General features: G+C 45.6%; 1 non-coding gene across 1 annotated transcript; it reads right to left on the bottom strand.

Moving 5' to 3' along the window:
- Positions 1-5,221: 5,221 nt before the first annotated feature.
- On the bottom strand, positions 5,222-5,293 carry trnam-cau (transfer RNA methionine (anticodon CAU)). The gene has a single exon. It is a non-coding gene; the product is annotated as a tRNA-Met (tRNA).
- Between the last annotated feature and the right edge of the window lie 14,850 nt (positions 5,294-20,143).

Raw genomic sequence — 20,143 nt, 5'->3', positions numbered from 1 at the left:
GGCGCCGTGGGTTACCTTTGTCGGTGGGAGAGGTCATCGCACCTCACTGGACAGCTACCGCCCGCCTCAAACCGGGCAGCCCCCAGTCAATAAGGTTCTGTCCCGCCACAGTCCACCTGCTTCAATGGGTGCTTGGAGCTCAGGGTCATTGCCCGAAAGGTGGACTGATACACCGCACCAAACAACATGAAAAAAGGAAAGAAGGTACCAGCCCTTCGCTTTGCAAGCTGGAACGTCAGAACTATGTGTCCTGGCCTGTCGGAAGACCTTACACAAATCGACGATTCTCGAAAGACCGCCATCATTAACAACGAGCTCAGAAGACTCAATGTGGACATTGCAGCACTTCAGGAGACTCGCCTCCCCGCAAGTGGATCTCTAGCATCCCCAACACCGAACACCTGTTCCTGCTGGGGGAATTTAATGCCAGGGTTGGGGCCGACCATGACTCATGGCTCTCCTGCCTTGGGCGCTATGGCGTTGGAAAGATGAATGAGAATGGGCAGGGACTGCTTGAGTTGTGTACCTATCATAACCTCTGCATCACCAACTCGTTCTTTCACACTAAACCCTGTCACCAGGTTTCATGGAGGCACCCAAGATCACGTCGTTGGCACCAGCTAGACCTCATCGTCACAAGGCGAGCCTCCTTAAACAGTGTTCAAATCACACGCAGCTTCCACAGCGCGGACTGCGACACCGACCACTCCCTGGTGTGCAGCAAGGTTCGCCTCAGACCAAAGAACTTGCATCGTTCCAAGCAGAAGGGCCGCCCGCGCATCAACACGAGCAGAATTTCTCATCCACAGCTGTTACAAAAATTTCTAAACTCACTTGTAACAGCCCTTCAAAACATTCCCACAGGGGATGCTGAGACCAAGTGGGCCCACATCAGAGACGCCATCTATGAGTCAGCTTTGACCACCTACAGCAAAGGTGCGAAGAGAAATGCAGACTGATTTCAATCTCATACTGAAGAGCTGGAACCTGTCATAGCCGCTAAGCGCATTGCACTGTTGAACAACAAGAAAGCCCCCAGCGATTTAACATCCGTAGCATTTAAAGCAGCCAGAAGCACTGCACAAAGAACAGCCAGGCGCTGTGCAAACGACTACTGGCAACACCTATGCAGTCATATTCAGCTGGCCTCAGACATCGGAAACATCAGAGGAATGTATGATGGCATTAAGAGAGCTTTTGGGCCAACCATCAAGAAGATCGCCCCCCTCAAGTCTAAATCAGGGGACACGATCACTGACCAACGCAAGCAAATGGACCGCTGGGTTGAGCATTACCTAGAACTGTACTCCAGGGAGAATGTAGTCACTGAGACTGCTCTCAATGCAGCCCAGCCTCTACCAGTCATGGATGAGCTGGACATACAGCCAACAAAATCGGAACTCAGTGATGCCATTGATTCTCTAACCAGCGGAAAAGCCCCTTTGAAGGACAGCATTACCCCTAAAATAATCAAGAGTGCCAAGCCTGCTATACTCTCAGCACTACATGAACTGCTTTGCCTGTGCTGGGACGAGGGAGCAGTACCTCAGGACATGCACAATGCCAATATCATCACCCTCTATAAAAACAAAGGTGACCGTGGTGACTGCAACAACTACAGTGGAATCTCCCTGCTCAGCATAGTGGGGAAAGTCTTTGCTCGAGTCGCTTTAAACAGGCTCCAGAAGCTGGCCGAGCGCGTCTACCCTGAGGCACAGTGTGGCTTTCGAGCAGAGAGATCAACCATTGACATGCTGTTCTCCCTTCGTCAGATACAGGAGAAATGCCGTGAACAACAGATGCCCCTCTACATTGCTTTCATAGATCTCACCAAAGCCTTTGACCTCGTCAGCAGACGTGGTCTCTTCAGACTACTAGAAAAGATTGGATGTCCACCAAAGCTACTAAGTATCATCACCTCATTCCATGACAATATGAAAGGCACAATTCAACATGGTGGCTCCTCATCAGACCCCTTTCCAATCCTGAGTGGCGTGAAACAGGGCTGTGTTCTCGCACCCACACTTTTTGGGATTTTCTTCTCCCTGCTGCTCTCACATGTGTTCAAGTCTTCAGAAGAAGGAATTTTCCTCCACACAAGATCAGGGGGCAGGTTGTTCAACCTTGCCCGTCTAAGAGCAAAGTCCAAAGTACGGAAAGTCCTCATCAGGGAACTCCTCTTTGCTGACAATGCTGCTTTAACATCTCACACTGAAGAGTGTCTGCAGAGTCTCATCGACAGGTTTGCGGCTGCCTGCAACAAATTTGGCCTAACCATCAGTCGCAAGAAAACGAACATCATGGGACAGGACGTCAGAAATGCTCCATCCATCAATATTGGCAACCACGCTCTGGAAGTGGTTCAAGAGTTCACCTACCTAGGCTCAACTATCACCAGTAACCTGTCCCTAGATGCAGAAATCAACAAGCGCATGGGAAAGGCTTCTACTGCTATGTCCAGACTGGCCAAGAGAGTGTGGGAAAATGGCACACTGACACGGAACACAAAGCTCCGAGTGTATCAAGCCTGTGTCCTCAGTACCTTGCTCTATGACAGCGAGGCCTGGACAACGTATATCAGTCAAGAGCGACATCTCAATTCATTCCATCTTCGCTGCCTCCGGAGAATCCTTGGCATCGGGTGGCAGGACCTCCAACACAGAAGTCCTCGAGGGGGCCAACACCCCCAGCTTATGCACACTACTGAGTCAGCAGCGCTTGAGATGGCTTGGCCATGTGAGCCGCATGGAAGTTGGCAGGATCCCCAAAGACACATTGTACAGCAAGCTCGCCACTGGTATCAGACCCACCGGCCGTCCATGTCTCCAGTTTAAAGACGTCTGCAAACGTGACATGAAGTCCTGTGACATTGATCACAAGTCGTGGGAGTCAGTTGCCAGCGTTCGCCAGAGCTGGCGGGCAGCCATAAAGGCGGGGCTAAAGTGTGGCGAGTCGAAAAGACTTAGCAGTTGGCAGGAAAAAAGGCAGAAGCGCAAGGAGAGAGCCAACTGTGTAACAGCCCCGACAACCAATCTTATCTGCAGCACCTGTGGAAGAGCCTGTCACTCTAGAATTGGCCTTTATAGCCACTCCAGGCGCTGCTCCACATACCACTGACCACCTCCAGGCGCTTACCCATTGTGTCTCGAGATAAGGAGGCCAAAGAGAGAACACCCTTGTTCAAAAAAGGTTGTAAAGATAAGCCCAGCAACTATCGGCCAGTAAGTTTAACTTCGGTGGTGGGAAAACTTATAGAAAAGAAAATTCGGGACAAAATCAATAGTCACATGGAGAAATGCGAGTTAATTAAGGAAAGCCAGCATGGATATGTCTTAAGGGAAAATTATGTTTAACTAACTTTCTGGAGTTTTTTGAGGAGGTAACAGAGAGGGTTATTGAGGACAATGCTGTTGACATGGTGTACATGAACTTTCAAAAAGCATTAGATACTCATGGAATAAAAGGGACAGTAGCAACATGGCTGAGTGACAGGAAACAAAGTGTGGTGATCAATGGATGTTTATTTGGGCTGGAGGAAGGTTTGTAGTGGAATTCCCCAGGGATCAGTGTTGGGACCCTTGCCTTTCCTGATATATATTAATGACCGAGACCTTGGTGTACAGGGCAGAATTTCAAAGTTTGTGGATAATATGAAACTTGGAAGCATTGTGAACTGTGAGGAGGATAGTGTAGAACTTCAAAAGGACATAGACAAGTTGGTGGACTGATGGCAGATGAAGTTCAATGCAGAGAAATTAGGTGATTCATTTGGTAAGAAGAACATGGAGAGACAATATAGAATAAAGGGAACAATTCTAAGCAGGTGCAGGAGCAGAGGGAGCTGGGGGTATAAATAACCCATAAATCTTGGTAACAGAGAGTGTGTGGATCTCCTGGCACAGAATGTTTAATGGATACAGTCCTCAGATCCGACAAGGAACCCCTGAACATCCACAGTAAAGACAGAGTGGATGAGGAAATCTAAGAGCCGGGAGCTGAAACTCAGGGACGGCCGAGCTCTCCTGTCATTGAGCTCGTGTGTCTGCTCTGCTCACCGCAGAATCACAGAATTGTTACAGTGCAGAAGGAGGCCATTCGGCCCATCATGTCTGCCCCGGCTCTCTGAAAGAGCAATTCCCTCAGTCCCATTCTCCTGCCTTCTCCCCATATCCCTGCACATGCTTCTTTTTCACTTAACTGTCTAATTCCCTTTTGAATGCTTGGAGGCAGAACCTGCCTCCACCACTTTCTCAGGCAGCGCATTCCAGACCTTAACCACTCGCTGTGTGAAAATTTTTTCCTCATGTCACTTTTGCTTCTCTTACCAAATACTTTAAATCTGTGCCCTCTCCTTCTTGATCCTTTCACGAGTGGGAACAGTTTCTCTCTATCTACTCTGTCCAGACCCCTCATGATTTAGAATACCTCTATCAAATCACCTCTCAGCCTTCTCTCCTCCAAGGGAAATCTGAAACATAAACAGAAGATGCTTGAAATACTCAGCAGGTCTGGCGGCATCTGCCAAAGAGGAACAGAGTTAACGTGAGTTAACGAAACAAACCTGAAACGTTAACGATTAACAGATGCCGCCAAACACACTGAGTATTTCCAGATTTTCTGTTTTTATTACGGCAACGCAGGTGATGGGAGGCTGAGCCTGGCTACACAATGTTACAAGAACGCTGAGTAACACCATCGACAGTGGGGCAGAGAGAAAAACACACAAAAAACCAGCAACAGAGTATGATAGGAATCAGAAAGTGAGCGACAGAGACAGACAACGAGACTGAGATGGAGAAAGAGAGCATTTGTATGGTGTGTTCCCTGTTGTCTAAAGGTATTTCCTGTTGTGTAAATATGTTTTCTGTTGTGTAAAGGTGTTCCCTGTTGGTGTGTCAAGGTGTTCCCTGTTTTATTTTCTGTTACTGACCATCTCCTCGCTTTGACCATTTGCCCTGGTTTTACCGTGGCCAACATCACCATCTGGTGGTGGAGAGAAGGCGCTGCAGGAAGGGGTTGACAAAGGGGAGAGAGAGTCGGCTGGTCCGTGTTTGCAGCTTGTGCAGCTTGTGTTCGTGTGAGCAAAAGAGTAATTTGTTGCAGATTGGTCGGTTGAGTGGAAGGAAAGCTGATGGCATTCAAGTGTTTTCAGAGACATGATGCGATTGTGGATAACACAATGTTTTAAAAGTGAGTTGTTTGCGTTACCAGGAAAAATAAATAGCAGAGAATGGTTTCGATCCATCGACCTCTGGGTTATGGGCCCAGCACGCTTCCGCTGCGCCACTCTGCTGTCGATTGAATTCGTTCAAGCCACATATTACTGCGATGTCTTCGCCAAAGAGATGTCTTTTTTTCTTGATCTTTTTAAAATAATAGCCTTGTAGTCAGCTAGCTCAAGAATCCCGGACTCAGCAACACATGTGCTGACAGACTCACCCTCACTGCACAATGGTATAAGGACACTGAGTAACAGCACCAAGAATGGGGCAGGCAGAGAAAAACACACAGAAAAACAGCAAACCACTATTAGCATTCAGAAAGGAACAGACAGAAAAACGTAAAATAAAAGAAAGATACTGCGGACTCAAAAAGGCACTGAGCAAACCAGGAAAAGACAGTGAGAGATTCAGTCTGCGTGTTGGATTCAGTCTGTATCTCTCAGTCTCTGGTACGGTTTATGCGTGTTGGATTCAGTCTGTATCTCTCAGTCTCTGGTACAGATTATGCATGTTGGATTCAGTCTGTATCTCTCAGTCTCTGGTACAGTTTATGCACGATGGATTCAGTCTGTATCTCTCAGTCTCTGGTACAGTTTATGCACGATGGATTCAGTCTGTATCTCTCAGTCTCTGGTACGGTTTATGTATGTTGGATTCAGTCTGTATATCTCAGTCTCTTGTACAGATTATGCATGTTGGATTCAGTCTGTATCTCTCAGTCTCTGGTACGGTTTATGTGTGTTGGATTCAGTCTGTATCTCTCAGTCTCTGGTACAGTTTATGCACGATGGATTCAGTCTGTATCTCTCAGTCTCTGGTACAGTTTATGCACGATGGATTCAGTCTGTATCTCTCAGTCTCTGGTACGGTTTATGTATGTTGGATTCAGTCTGTATATCTCAGTCTCTTGTACAGTTTTTGTGTGTTGGATTCAGTCTGTATCTCTCAGTCTCTGGTACAGATTATGCATGTTGGATTCAGTCTGTATCTCTCAGTCTCTGGTACAGTTTATGCGTGTTAGATTCAGTCTGCATCTCTCAGTCTCTGGTACAGTTTATGCGTGTTGGATTCAGTCTGTATCTCTCAGTCTCTGGTACAGTTTATGCGTGTTGGATTCAGTCTGTATCTCTCAGTCTCTGGTACAGATTATGCATGTTGGATTCAGTCTTTATCTCTCAGCCTCTGGTACAGTTTATGCATGTTGGGTTCAGTCTGGAGATGTCAGTCTCTGGTACAGTTTATGCATGTTGGGTTCAGTCTGTATATGTCAGTCTCTGGTACAGTTTATGCATGTTGGATTCAGTCTGTATCTCTCAGTCACTGGTACGATTTATGCATGTTGGATTCAGTCTGTATCTCTCAGTCTCTGGTACAGTTTATGCGTGTTGGATTCAGTCTGTATCTGTCAGTATCTGGTACAGTTTATGCATGTTGGATTCAGTCTGTATCTCTCAGTCTCTGGTACGGTATATGCCTGTTGGATTCAGTCTGTATCTCTCAGTCTCTGGTACAGTTTATACATGTTGGATTCAGTCTGTATCTCTCAGTCTCTGGTACGGTTTATGTGTGTTGGATTCAGTCTGTATCTCTCAGTCTCTGGTACAGTTTATGCGTGTTGGATTCAGTCTGTATCTCTCAGTCTCTGGTACGGTTTATGCATGTTGGATTCAGACTGTATCTCGCAGTCTCTGGTACAGTTTATGCATGTTGGATTCAGTCTGTATCTCTCAGTCTCTACATTTTATGCATGTTGGATTCAGTCTGTATCTCTCAGTCTCTGGTACTGTTTATGCGTGTTGGATTCAGTCTGTATCTCTCTGTCTCTGGTACAGTTGATGCGTGTTGGATTCAGTCTGTATCTCTCAGTCTCTGTACGTTTTATGCATGTTGGATTCAGTCTGTATCTCTCTGTCTCTGGTACAGTTTATGCATGTTGGATTCAGTCTTTATCTCTCAGTCTCTGGTACGGTTTATGCATATTGCATTCAGTCTTTATCTCTCAGTCTCTGGTACAGTTTATGCGTGTTGGATTCAGTCTGTACCTCTCAGTCTCTGGTACGGTTTATACATGTTGTATTCAGACTGTATCTCTCAGTCTCTGGTACAGTTTATGCGTGTTGGATTCAGTCTGTATCTCTCAGTCCCTGGTACGATTTATGCATGTTGGATTCAGTCTGTATCTCTCAGTCTCTGGTACAGTTTATGCGTGTTGGATTCAGTCTGTATCGGTCAGTATCTGGTACAGTTTATGCATGTTGGATTCAGTCTGTATCTCTCAGTCTCTGGTACAGTTTATGTATGTTGGATTCAGTCTGTATCTCTCAGTCTCTGGTACGGTTTATGTGTGTTGGATTCAGTCTGTATCTCTCAGTCTCTGGTACGGTTTATGTGTGTTGGATTCAGTCTGTATCTCTCAGTCTCTGGTACAGCTAATGCGTGTTGGATTCAGTCTGTATCTCTCAGTCTCTGGTACAGTTTATGCATGTTGGATTCAGTCTTTATGTCTCAGTCTCTGGTACGGTTTATGTGTGTTGGATTCAGTCTGTATCTCTCAGTCCCTGGTACGGTTTCTGTGTGTTGGATTCAGTCTTTATGTCTCAGTCTCCGGTACGGTTTATGTGTGTTGGATTCAGTCTTTATCTCTCAGTCTCTCGTGCAGTTTATTTGTGTTGGATTCAGTCTTTATGTCTCAGTCTCTGGTACAGTTCATGTGTGTTGGATTCAGTCTTTATGTCTCAATCTCCGGTACGGTTTATGTGTGTTGGATTCAGTCTTTATCTCAGTCTCTGGTACGGTTTATCTGTGTTGTATTCAGTCTGTATCTCTCAGTCTCTGGTACGGTTTATGTGTGTTGGATTCAGTCTTTACGTCTCAGTCTCTGGTATGGTTTATGTGTGTTGGATTCACTCTTTATCTCTCAGTCTCTGGTACAGTTTATGTGTGTTGGATTCAGTCTGTATCTCTCAGTCTCTGGTACGGTTTATGTGTGTTAGATTCAGTCTTTATCTCTCAGTCTCTGGTACGGTTTATGTGTGTTGGATTCAGACTGTATCTCTCAGTCTCTGGTACGGTTTATGTGTGTTGGATTCAGTCTGTATCTCTCAGTCTCTGGTACGGTTTTTGTGTGTTGTATTCAGTCTGTATCTCTCAGTCTCTGCGATGTTTTATGCCTGTTGGATTCATTCTGTATCTCTCAGTCTCTGGTACGGTTTATGTGTGTTGGATTCAGTCTTTATCTCTCAGTCTCTGGTACAGTTTATGCATGTTGGATTCAGTCTGTATCTCTCAGTCTCTGGGACAGTTTATGCGTGTTGGATTCAGTCTGTATCTCTCAGTCTCTGGTACTGTTTATGCATGTTGGATTCAGTCTGTATCTCTCTGTCCCTGGTACAGTTTATGCGTGTTAGATTCAGTCTGTATCTCTCAGTCTCTGGTACAGTTTATGCATGTTGGATTCAGTCTTTATCTCTCAGTCTCTGGTACAGTTTATGCGTGTTGGATTCAGTCTGTATCTCTCAGTCTCTGGTACAGTTTATGCATGTTGGATTCAGTCTGTATCTCTCTGTCTCTGGTACAGTTTATGCGTGTTCGATTCAGTCTGTATCTCTCTGTCTCTGGTACGGTTTATGCATGTTGGATTCAGTCTTTATCTCTCAGTCTCTGGTACGGTTTATGCATGTTGGATTCAGTCTTTATCTCTCAGTCTCTGGTACAGTTTATGCGTGTTGGATTCAGTCTGTACCTCTCAGTCTCTGGTACGGTTTATACATGTTGTATTCAGACTGTATCTCTCAGTCTCTGGTACAGTTTATGCGTGTTGGATTCAGTCTGTATCTCTCAGTCTCTGGTACGATTTATGCATGTTGGATTCAGTCTGTATCTCTCAGTCTCTGGTACAGTTTATGCGTGTTGGATTCAGTCTGTATCTGTCAGTATCTGGTACAGTTTATGCATGTTGGATTCAGTCTGTATCTCTCAGTCTCTGGTACAGTTTATGTATGTTGGATTCAGTCTGTATCTCTCAGTCTCTGGTACGGTTTATGCCTGTTGGATTCAGTCTGTATCTCTCAGTCTCTGGTACAGTTTATGCATGTTGGATTCAGTCTGTATCTCTCAGTCTCTGGTACGGTTTATGTGTGTTGGATTCAGTCTGTATCTCTCAGTCTCTGGTACGGTTTCAGTGTGTTGGATTCAGTCTTTATGTCTCAACCTCCGGTATGGTTTATGTGTGTTGGATTCAGTCTTTATCTCTCAGTCTCTGCTATGGTTTATGCGTGTTGGATTCAGTCTGTATCTCTCAGTCTCTGGTACGGTTTATGCGTGTTGGGTTCAGTCTGTTTCTGTCAGTCTCTGGTACGTTTTATGCGTGTTGGTTTCAGTCTGTATCTCTCAGTCTCTGCTATGGTTTATGCGTGTTGGATTCAGTCTGTTTCTGTCAGTCTCTGGTACGTTTTATGCGTGTTGGATTCAGTCTGTATCTCTCAGTCTCTGGTACGGTTTATGCGTGTTGGATTCAGTCTGTATCTCTCAGTCTCTGGTACGGTTTATGTGTGTTGGATTCAGTCTGTATCTCTCAGTCTCTGGTACGGTTTATGTGTGTTGGATTCAGTCTGTATCTCTCAGTCTCTGGTACAGTTTATGCACGATGGATTCAGTCTGTATCTCTCAGTCTCTGGTACAGTTTATGCACGATGGATTCAGTCTGTATCTCTCAGTCTCTGGTACGGTTTATGTATGTTGGATTCAGTCTGTATATCTCAGTCTCTTGTACAGTTTTTGTGTGTTGGATTCAGTCTGTATCTCTCAGTCTCTGGTACAGTTTATGCACGATGGATTCAGTCTGTATCTCTCAGTCTCTGGTACGGTTTATGTATGTTGGATTCAGTCTGTATCTCTCAGTCTGTGCGACAGTTTATGCATGTTGGATTCAGTCTGTATCTCTCAGTCTCTGGTACAGTTTATGTGTGTGGTATTAAGTCTGTATCTGTCACTATCAGATACTGTATGAGAGTTTGGGTCACATTCTGATTTTGTCAGTAGTACTTTACATTGCCTGTTGCCAGTGTTGTAGTTATACTGGAACAATTTGCTAGGGGTTCGGCTAGTTCTGGAACACAAGTCTTCACTACTCCAGCCAGAATGTTGTCAGGGCCTATAACCTTTTCGGTATCCAGCGCTTTCAGTTGTTTCCTCATGTCACAATTGGCTGAAGACTGGCATTTGTGACTCCTGGGGATCTCAGGAGGAGGATCATCCACTCAGCACCTCTGGCTAAAGATGGTGTAAATGAGCAGCCTTGTCTTTTGCACTGATGTGCTTGACTCCCACATCATTGTGGATGGGAATGGTTGTGGAGCCTCCTCCTACGGTTGCTTGTTTCATTGTCCACCACCATTCACAACTGTCTGTTGCAGGACTGAAGAGCTTCGATCTGATCTATTGGCTGTGGGATGGCTTAGCTCTGTCTAACACATTTTGCTTTTGCTACTTAGCATGTATGTAGCCCTGTGTTGTAGCTTCATCAGGCTGGCACCTCATTTTTATGTAGGCCTGATGCTGCTCCCGGCATGCTCTCCTGCACTCTTCATTGAACCAGGGTTGATTCCATGGCTTGATGGTAATGGTAGAGAGAGGAATATGCCTGGCCAGAGGTTACAGATTGTGTTTGAATACCAATTTGCTGCTGCTGATGGTCCACAGTTCCTCATGGATGTCCAGTTTTGAGCTGCTAGATCTGTTCTGAATCTATCACATGGAGCATGGGTGGCACAGTGGCGCAGTGGTTAGCACCGCAGCCTCACAGCTCCAGGGGCACGGGTTCGATTCTGGGTACTGCCTGTGCGGAGATTGCAAGTTCTCCCTGTCTGCGTGGGTTTTCACCGGGTGCTCTGGTTTCCTCCCACATCCAAAAGACTTGCAGGTGATAGGTAAATTGGCCATTGTAAATTTCCCTTAGTGTAGGGAGTTGATCGGGAATATGGGATTACTGTAGGGTTAGTATAAAAAAATGGGTGGTTGTTGGTTGGCACAGACTCGGTGGGCCGAAGGGCCTGTTTCAGTGCTGTATCTCTAAATAAAAAAAAATAAAGTACCACACCACATGATGGAGGGAGTCCTCAGTGTGAAGATGGGACTTTATCTCCACAAGCACTGTGTGGTGGTCATGCTTATCAGTACTGTCATGGACAAATGCATCTGCAACAGGTAGATTGGTGAGGACAAGGTCAAGTAGGACTTTCCCCTCTTGTTGGTTCTCCACCTGCATTGGCCCAGTCTGGAAGATATGTCCTTCAAGTTGCCCACCCAGAGTACATTCTGTGCCCTTGCTACCCTCAGTGCTTCTTCCAATTGGTGTTCAACATGGAGGAGTACTGATTCTCCAGCTGAGGGAGGGTAATTAGCAGGAAATTCTGTTGCCCATGTTTGACCTGACACCATGAGACTTCATTGAGGACTCCCAGGGCGACTCTCTCCTGACTGTATACAATTGTACCGCCAGCTCTGGTGGATCTGTCCTGCTGGAAGCACAAGACATGGTAATGGTTGAGGGCTGCTTTTGCGATTGGAAGCCTGTGACCAGTGGTGTCCCACAGGGATCGGTGCTGGGACCCTTGATCTTTGCAGTGTACATTAATGATTTAGATGTGAATACAGGAGGTACGATCAGTAACTTTGCAGATGACATGAAAATTGGTGGTGTTGTAAATAGTGAGGAGGGAATCCTTAGATTACAGGGAGATATATATGGGCTGGTAAGAAGGGCAGAGCAGTGGCAAATGGAATTTAATCCTGAAAAGTGTGAGGTAATGCATTCTGGGAGGACTAACAAGGCTAAGGAAATGCACAATGGATGGTCGGACCCTAGGAAGTCCAGAAAGTCAGAGGGACCTTGGTGTACTTGTCCATAGATCACTGAAGGCAGCAGCACAGGTAGATAAGGTGGTTAGGAAGGCATATGGGACACTTGCCTTTATTAGCCGAGGCATAGAATATAAGAGCAGGGAAGTTATGATGGAGCTGTATAAAACGCTAGTTGGGCCTCAGCTGGAGTACTGTGTACAGTTCTGGTCACCACACTATTGGAAGGATGTGATTGCACTGGAGAGGATGCAGAGGAGATTCACCAGGATGTTGCCTGGGCTGGAGCATTTCAGCTATGAAGAGAGACTGAAAAGGCTAGGGTTGTTTTCGTCAGAGCAGAGAAGGCTGAGGGGGGACATCATTGAGGTGTACAAGATTATGAGGGGCATTGATAGGTTAGATCGGAGGAAACTTTTTCCCTTAGCGGAGGGGGTCAATAACCAGGGGGCATAGATTTAGGGTAAGGGGCAGGAGGTTTAGGGGGGATTGAGGAAACATTTTTTCACCCAGAGGGTGGTTGGAATCTGGAACGCAATGCCTGAAGAGGTGGTGGAGGCAGGAACCCTCACAATATTTAAGAGGTATTTAGATGACCACTTGAAACGCCATAGCATACAGGGCTGTGGGCCAAGTGCAGGAATATGGGATTAGAATAGTTGGGTGCTGTATGGCCGGCACGGACGCAATGGGCCGAAGGGCCTGTTTCTAGATAACTCTATGACTCTATGACATACCCATGGATGGTGGTGGAAGAGTCTGGAACATTGGCTGCAAGGTATGATTCAATATTCTCTATGAGTGTGGGAATCATAATACATCTCTTAGTCTCTAATAGTGTGTGTGAGTTTGGAATCCATTCTATCTCAGTCAGTCAGTGGTACTGTATGGAGTGTAGAATTCAGTCTGTCTTGTTCTGTCTCCATTGCTTTATGTGAGTGTGGGATTATTTCAATATCTGTCAATCTCTGGCACGATGTGTGAGTATTGGATTCATTCTGTATCTCTCAGTTCTGGTACTGTATATGTATGCAGTATTTCATCTGTATCTGACAGGCTCTGGTACTGTGTGTGTAGGATACAGGCAATACCTGTCAATCTCTGTTAGTGTATTTGAGCATAGTATTCAGTCCGTATCTGTCTGTCTCTGGACCTGTGGATAGGATTGGAGTTAATTTTGAATGTGTCAGTGGTACTGTGTGTAGGTATAGGATTCATTTTGTATCTGGTACTGCATGTGAGTGTGGAATTGATTTTGTTTCTCTCAGTCTCTGGTACAGTTTGTGAGTTTGGAACTCATTCTGAATTGGTCATTGACACTGTATGTGTGCTTACGATTGGTTTTGTATCTGTCTATCTCTAATACTGTATCTGAGTGTGGAAATCATTCTGTATCTCTTATGCTTGGATAATGAATGTGTGTAGGATTCAGGCTGTACCTGTCAATCTCTGATGATATGTGTGCATGCAAGATTCATTCTGTATCGTTGTGTCTCTGGTACATTGTATGGGTGTGGGATTCATTATGTCTCTGGGACATTTTGTGAGTCTGGATTCATTCTAAACAGAACATAAACCACTGACAGGGGCCATTTGTCCCAATTGCTTGAGGGTCCTCCCTCCACCCATTCTACATCAATTCTCACAATCTGCATCTCCCTGAAATCCTTTCTACCTCAGACACTTATCGAGCTTTTCCTTAAACCCCTCTCTGCACTTCACCATAACTGCTCCAGGTGATAGCAGCTTCCAAATGTTAAACGTTCTTAGGGAAAATACGTTCTCCTGTTTATTTTTGATTTATTAATGACTGTTTTATATTTTTGGCCCCTCACTTTGGAAACCTCCACAAGTGTAAACATCTCCATGTCTACCCTATCAATCCACTTCCTAATTCCTCATATTGCCCTGTTTCTGCAACACTGACAGATCCTATGAATTTCTGCCACTCTGTTGCAGGTCTCACTCCCGGCCACTAGATATCACCACACTGCGGTACAACGAAGTTTGCAGATCAAAGAAAAACACAACAGAGAAGAATTGTTCATATTCTGGTGGACGGGTAGGTTTACAAACACTAGGGGCTGGTTTTTGTTCTCATCCTGATGGCGCATTTTGTGGTGGGAGGTGGGGAGGCGAAGAATCAGGGCAGAATCACCCACCACCATGGAACCCGACGTCGGGAATCCTGGTTCAGATTCTCCTGGAGGCGGGATCGTCTGACGACAACCTTCCTACTCAATGGCCTCCCTGCGGGATGGCGGGGGTGGTCCCTCCTTCGTGGATAATGTGTGGCCGACAGAGCAGCCCCACTGGGAACAACTGTATCCCCAGGGACAACACACCCCCAAACCAAACGCCCACCCACCCCCACCCCACCCCTCGCTGGGGCCTTCCGGACTGGGCCCAGCAAACCCGCCTCACCTACCACTTTGCCAAGATCCAGTGCTGGGCCTGGGTCTGAGGCCTCTGCAGTACTGGCAATGGCCACTACTCCCAGTGGAGCTGCCGATACTGCTGAACTGCCAGCCCTGTAAACGACCGGCAGCTTTTGGGGATGGGATCCCGGTTCCTATTAAAGTTTTTAAAAGGACACGGATCCCGGCTCCTTAAACTTTGACAACAAAAGATTCAGAATCGCTCGAGGGGCAGGGGTGCTGAAAAAATGCAGAGGCGGGATTCCCCCCACCTTTTAGGCCTGGCGCCAGGAGCCCCGCCTCCTGCAAAAAATCCAGCCCATGAATGAAAATATCTGTGATTACCTTTTGTTATACAAACAATAGCTGTAATGTTGTGCTAAATCTATCAGCCTGTTGTCCTGTAAGTGAGAGTGGGATTCATTATTACCTGCCAGTCTCCAGTACAGTTTGTGAATGTAGGAGTCATTTTGTCTCTGTTACTCATTGTTACTGTGTGAGATACATTCTGAACCTGTCAGTCTCTGGTATTGAATATGAGTGGAGGATACATTCTGTCAGTGGTCTGTATGTAATTGTTGGATTCATTTGGTATTTTTCAGTCACTGGTATTGTATATAAATGTGGGATTCATTCTATATCTGTCAGTCTCTGGTAGTGTGTGTATCTCAATGTCAGCTGCTCTATGTGAGTGTCTGGTACTCTGTGTGAGTGTCTGTTATTCTACGTGAGTGTGTCTGGTGCTCTATGTGAGTGTCTGCTGCTGTATGTGAGTGCCTGGTGCTCTATGCATGTGTCTTGTACTCTATGTGAGTGTCTGCTGCTCTATGTGAGTGTCTGCTGCTCTATGTGAGTGTCTGCTGCTCTATGTGAGTGTCTGCTGCCCTGTGTTGACATTCTGAGTTCTTTTTGCCTTCAGTCTGGTTCAGTAAATATACCGAGTCGGATGTGTAGGTAAAATCAATTACTTTATTTGCGCATTAGCCGGTGGACTTACTATGATACAGCGGCACTGACTCCAACAGAGTCTGTCGGGTCCACCAAAGTAAGTGCCCCACCGTGTTACAGATATCGTTTATACATTTAGGATTCATGCTATACCTCCTTGTTTAACCAATCAGTGCGATACAACTCAGCTTCGTGATATACCCCTTTGTTAAACCAATTATTGAGGTTAACAGCACATTTAGCAGCACATTCTGTTTGTTTTACATACTAATTACTGAGGTTAACAGCCCATCGTGTTCTTAATATCATTGCACAATCTACCTATGTCTAGTCTATTCTAAAGTCTATTTCCAATAAGGGGTGCGATTAACTCGGGCGTGACTACACAATTACAGAAGCTAAATTCTGCTGATCTATTTCCTTATCCTACAAAAGCAAGCTTTTATTCCTAACTTGGCTAAATTTCCCATCAAGCATAGTGCCATGCCTTTCTGCTCACTTCCACAGTGTGAGTGCTGCTCTCTGTGAACGTCTGCTGCTCTCTGTGAGTGTCTGGTACTCTGTGTGAGTGTCTGGAACTCTACGTGAATGTCTGGTACTGTTAAGTTTGGACTCTTTCTGAATCGGTCAGTGGTACTATTAGCATGAGAGATTGAGTATCACTAAGCCTTCGGTACTGTGAGGGAGCATAATAGTCAGTCTGTATCTTTCAGCATCTAGTACTGGACATGTGTTTCAGAATCACGATCTGTCAGTCTTTGCTACTTCATGTTAATGTGGGATTCATTATGTAACCTTCAGTCTCTGGGACTGTCTACAAGTCTGGATTCATTCTACATACAAATTTCAGCACAACAACAGGCCATTGATGGAGTAGGTTTTAAGCAGACAAAGTGTGTAAGATTTTGCCTACTATTAAATATCTGTCACTGTGAACACAATAGTGAAAGATAATGTATCCTTCAATCTGATACAGGATTGGTGTGCAAGGGTTACTCAGGCTGTACTAATCAATTTGATCGGTGCCATTCAGTCTGACTCTGAGTGAGAATCTTGGACTTGCCTGTAATGTAGAGCTGAGTCTGCACGAATGGAACTGCTACAGTATCTTCCAGTCTCATACTGTATGAAGGCTGGAATGTGATCCAAAGCACAGTCAATACAAATTGAATTGCTATTGTATCTTTTAGTTTCACAGTCTGGGGGAGTTTTAAAGTGGAAACTGAGTTTGTATCTTAGGTTTTCGAGTCATAGAGTTATGCAGCACAGAAACAGGCCCTTCAGCCCATCGTGTTTGTGCTGGCCATCAAGCACCTATCTATTCTAATCCCATTTTCCAGCACTTGGCCCATAGCCTTGTATGCTATGGCATTTCAAGTGCTCATCTAAAGACTTCTTAAACGTTGTGAGGGTTCCTGCTTCTGCCACCCCTTCAGGCAGTGTGTTCCAGATTCCAAACACCCTCTGGGTGAAAAATTTTTTCCTCAAATTCCCTCTAAACCTCCTTCCCCTTTCCTTAAACCTATGACCCCTGGTTATTGACCCCTCTGCTAAGGAAAAAAGTTTCTTCCTATCTATCCTATCAATGCCCCTCATAATTTTGTATACCTCAATCAGGTCCTCCCTCAGCCTTCATGCTCTAAGGAAAACAATCCTAGCCTATCCAGTTTCTCTTCATAGCTGAAATGCTCCAGCCCAGGCAACATCCTGGTGAATCTCCTCTGCACCCTCTCCAGTGCAATCACATCCTACCTACAATGTGGTGCCCAGAACTGTGCACAGTATTCCAGCTGTGGCCTAACTAGCATTTTATACAGCTCCATCATAACCTCCCTGCTCTTACATTTTATGCCTTGGCTAATAAGGCAAGTGTCCCATATGCCTTCCTAACCACCTTATCTAATTGTGCTGCTGCCTACAGTGATCTATGGACAAGTACACCAAGGTCCCTCTGACCCTCTGTTCTTCCTAGGGTCCTACCATCCATTGTATATTCCCTTGCTTTGTTAGTCCTCCCAAAATGCATCACCTCACACTTCTCAGGATTAACTTCCATTTGCCACTGCTCTGCCCATCTTACCAACCCATCTACATCGTCCTGTAATTGAAGTCTTTCCTCCTCACTATTTACGACACCCACCAATTTTCGTGTAATCTGCGAACTTACTGATCATACCTCTTATATTCACATCGAAATCATTAATGTACACTAAAAACACCAAGGGTCCCAGCACCAATCCCTGTGGTACACCACTGGTCACAGGCTTCCACTTGCTAAACAACCCTTGACCATCACCCTCTGCCTCCTGCCAATTTTGGATCCAATTTGCCAAATTGCCCTGGATCAGATGGGCTCTTACCTTCTTAACCAATCTCCCATGCAGGACCTGATCAAAGCCTTACTGAAGTCCATGTGGACTACATCAACTGCTTTACCCTCATCTACACATCTAGTCACCTCCTCGAAAAATTCAATCAAGTTAGTTAGACACGATCTCCCCCTCACAAAGCCATGCTGACTATCCCTGATTAATCCCTGCCTCTCCAAGTGGAGATTAATCCTGTCCCTCAGAACTTTTCCCAATAGTTTCACTACTACTGATGTTAGACTCACCGGCCTGTAATTACCTGGTTTATCCCTGCTACACTTCTTGAATAAAGGTACCACAGTAGCTTTCCTCCAGTCCTCTGGTACCTCTCCTGTGGCCAGAGAGGATTTGAAAATTTGTGTCAGAGCCCCTGCTATCTCCTCCCTTGCCTCACATAACATCTCATCTGGCCCTGGGGATTTATCCACTTTTAAGCCCGCTAAAACAGCTAATACTTCCTCCCTTTCAATGCTAATTTGTTGAAGTATATCACAATCCCCCTCCCTGATCTCTACACCTACATCGCCCTTCTCCATAGTGAACACAGATGAAAAGTAATCATTTAAAACCTCACCTATGTCCTCCAGCTCCACATACAGATTGCCACTTTGGTCCCTCATGGGCCCTACTCTTTCCCTGGTTATCCTCTTGCCCTTAATATACTTATAAATTGCCTTGGGATTTTCCTTTATCTTGCCTGCAGTGTTTTTTCATATCCCCTCTTCGCTCCCTTAATTACTTTTTTAAAGTACCACCCTACACTTTCTATACTCCTCCAGTGCCTCCACTGTTTTCAGCCCTCCGAATCTGCCATAAGCCTCCTTTTTTTCCCTTATCCAATCCTCTATATCCCTTGACATCTGGGAAAGACATTCTATCTTACGGAATCTCTCAATCTGATGCTGCACCTGAAATTTGGACGAGTATCTAATGTATATGTCAGCAGACACTATGGGAATTAATACTGCAACTTATAAACCCATAATGTGTTAATATTGGGCGGGTATTAACTTGAATCTCGGAGCACATTATTGAGGCTAATTTTGTAACTTTGAAACGGGAACCATGTGTCAGTTCTCTGTGTGTTTAATTTGTAGCTGAGGTTGCACTATTGTGGGATTGACACACTGATAATTTGATAGTGGGTGAGAATTTGGACTGGGATTTATGAATCTACCTGTCAGTGGTCCTGAGTTGGGGTGACATGGAAACAGCGTCTGTCTCTCCTGCTCTGTTTGATTGATGGATTGAAATGTGTCTCTGGAACTATTTCTGCTGTCTGAGACTGTGGAACTGATGACCTGTCTGTGTCTCTGCGCTCTGTGAGTGATAATGTACGGACTGTGTGTGAGAAGGAGCTGGTGACACTCTTCCTTGTAACTTGGGTGGAGGAAAAATGACATTTACTCTGGTTTCTTCAATTATTTGCTTGTTGGAACAAAAGTATGTTTACAACTCAAATACAGGTGAGGTCGAAGAGACAGAGTTTTAATTAATTTAATCCCTCAAATAATAAACATTATGGATACCTGCAAAAGAACCTCAGCCACACAAATATTGTCATTGTTTCACTCCACTACAATAACAGTTTCTTCCCATTCTGTCTCCCTCCCCTTGTCCACACACAACCCGAGAATAGTCTCTCCCTTCCCCCACTCACTCCATGTTCCGGGACCGGTTTCCGCTCCACTCCGCCTCTTACAAACAGCCCCGCCTCCCCCTGAACTTGCCCCGGACTCGATGCTGATCTCTGAGTCCATCTGCGGACACGCTCCCAAAGCGATGTGCCGCTGGAAGGAGGCTGCTGTTTGCTCCCTTCCCCCAGGACCGGGATCTCTCCGTTTGCGGCTGTTTTAAACCATCTTCTTCCGCTCACAGGTAGTGCTGGGGGAGGGGAGCGCAGGCGCAGATTTCTGCAACAATTCCGCAAACAGATACATGGAAAATTTCCGGGACAGAATGAGGCCATTCGGCCCATCGTGTCCGCGCCAGCGCAAAGAGAGCGATCCAGCCTCATCCCACAGTTTATTGTTATTGGACAGTGAAGTGTGAAAACAGAAACGGACAGTCAAGATGTGGGGAGTTACACAAAGAGAATCTATTATAGGCACCAGGTGAGAAGTGTGAAGGACACATTTTAAACAGCGGCTGTTTGGTTTCGCTTGAACGGTTAGACCATGGGAGCGGGAACTGGAAATCTGACCTGTGTAAAAGTCCTGCTCCGTCGGTCAGTCCCATTCATGGCCCAGTGGATTGTTTCTGGATGTCATTAAATTGTTGTAAAATGGCCAAAGCCCCTGGTATGCAGTAGCTGGGGGCTGCAGGACTG

This window comes from Heterodontus francisci, unplaced genomic scaffold, assembly GCF_036365525.1.
Source record: "Heterodontus francisci isolate sHetFra1 unplaced genomic scaffold, sHetFra1.hap1 HAP1_SCAFFOLD_632, whole genome shotgun sequence".
In the NCBI taxonomy this organism is placed as follows: Eukaryota; Metazoa; Chordata; class Chondrichthyes; order Heterodontiformes; family Heterodontidae; genus Heterodontus; species Heterodontus francisci.
The sequence above is the reverse complement of the archived record's forward strand: the minus strand, read 5'-3'. Positions and strand labels throughout refer to the sequence as shown.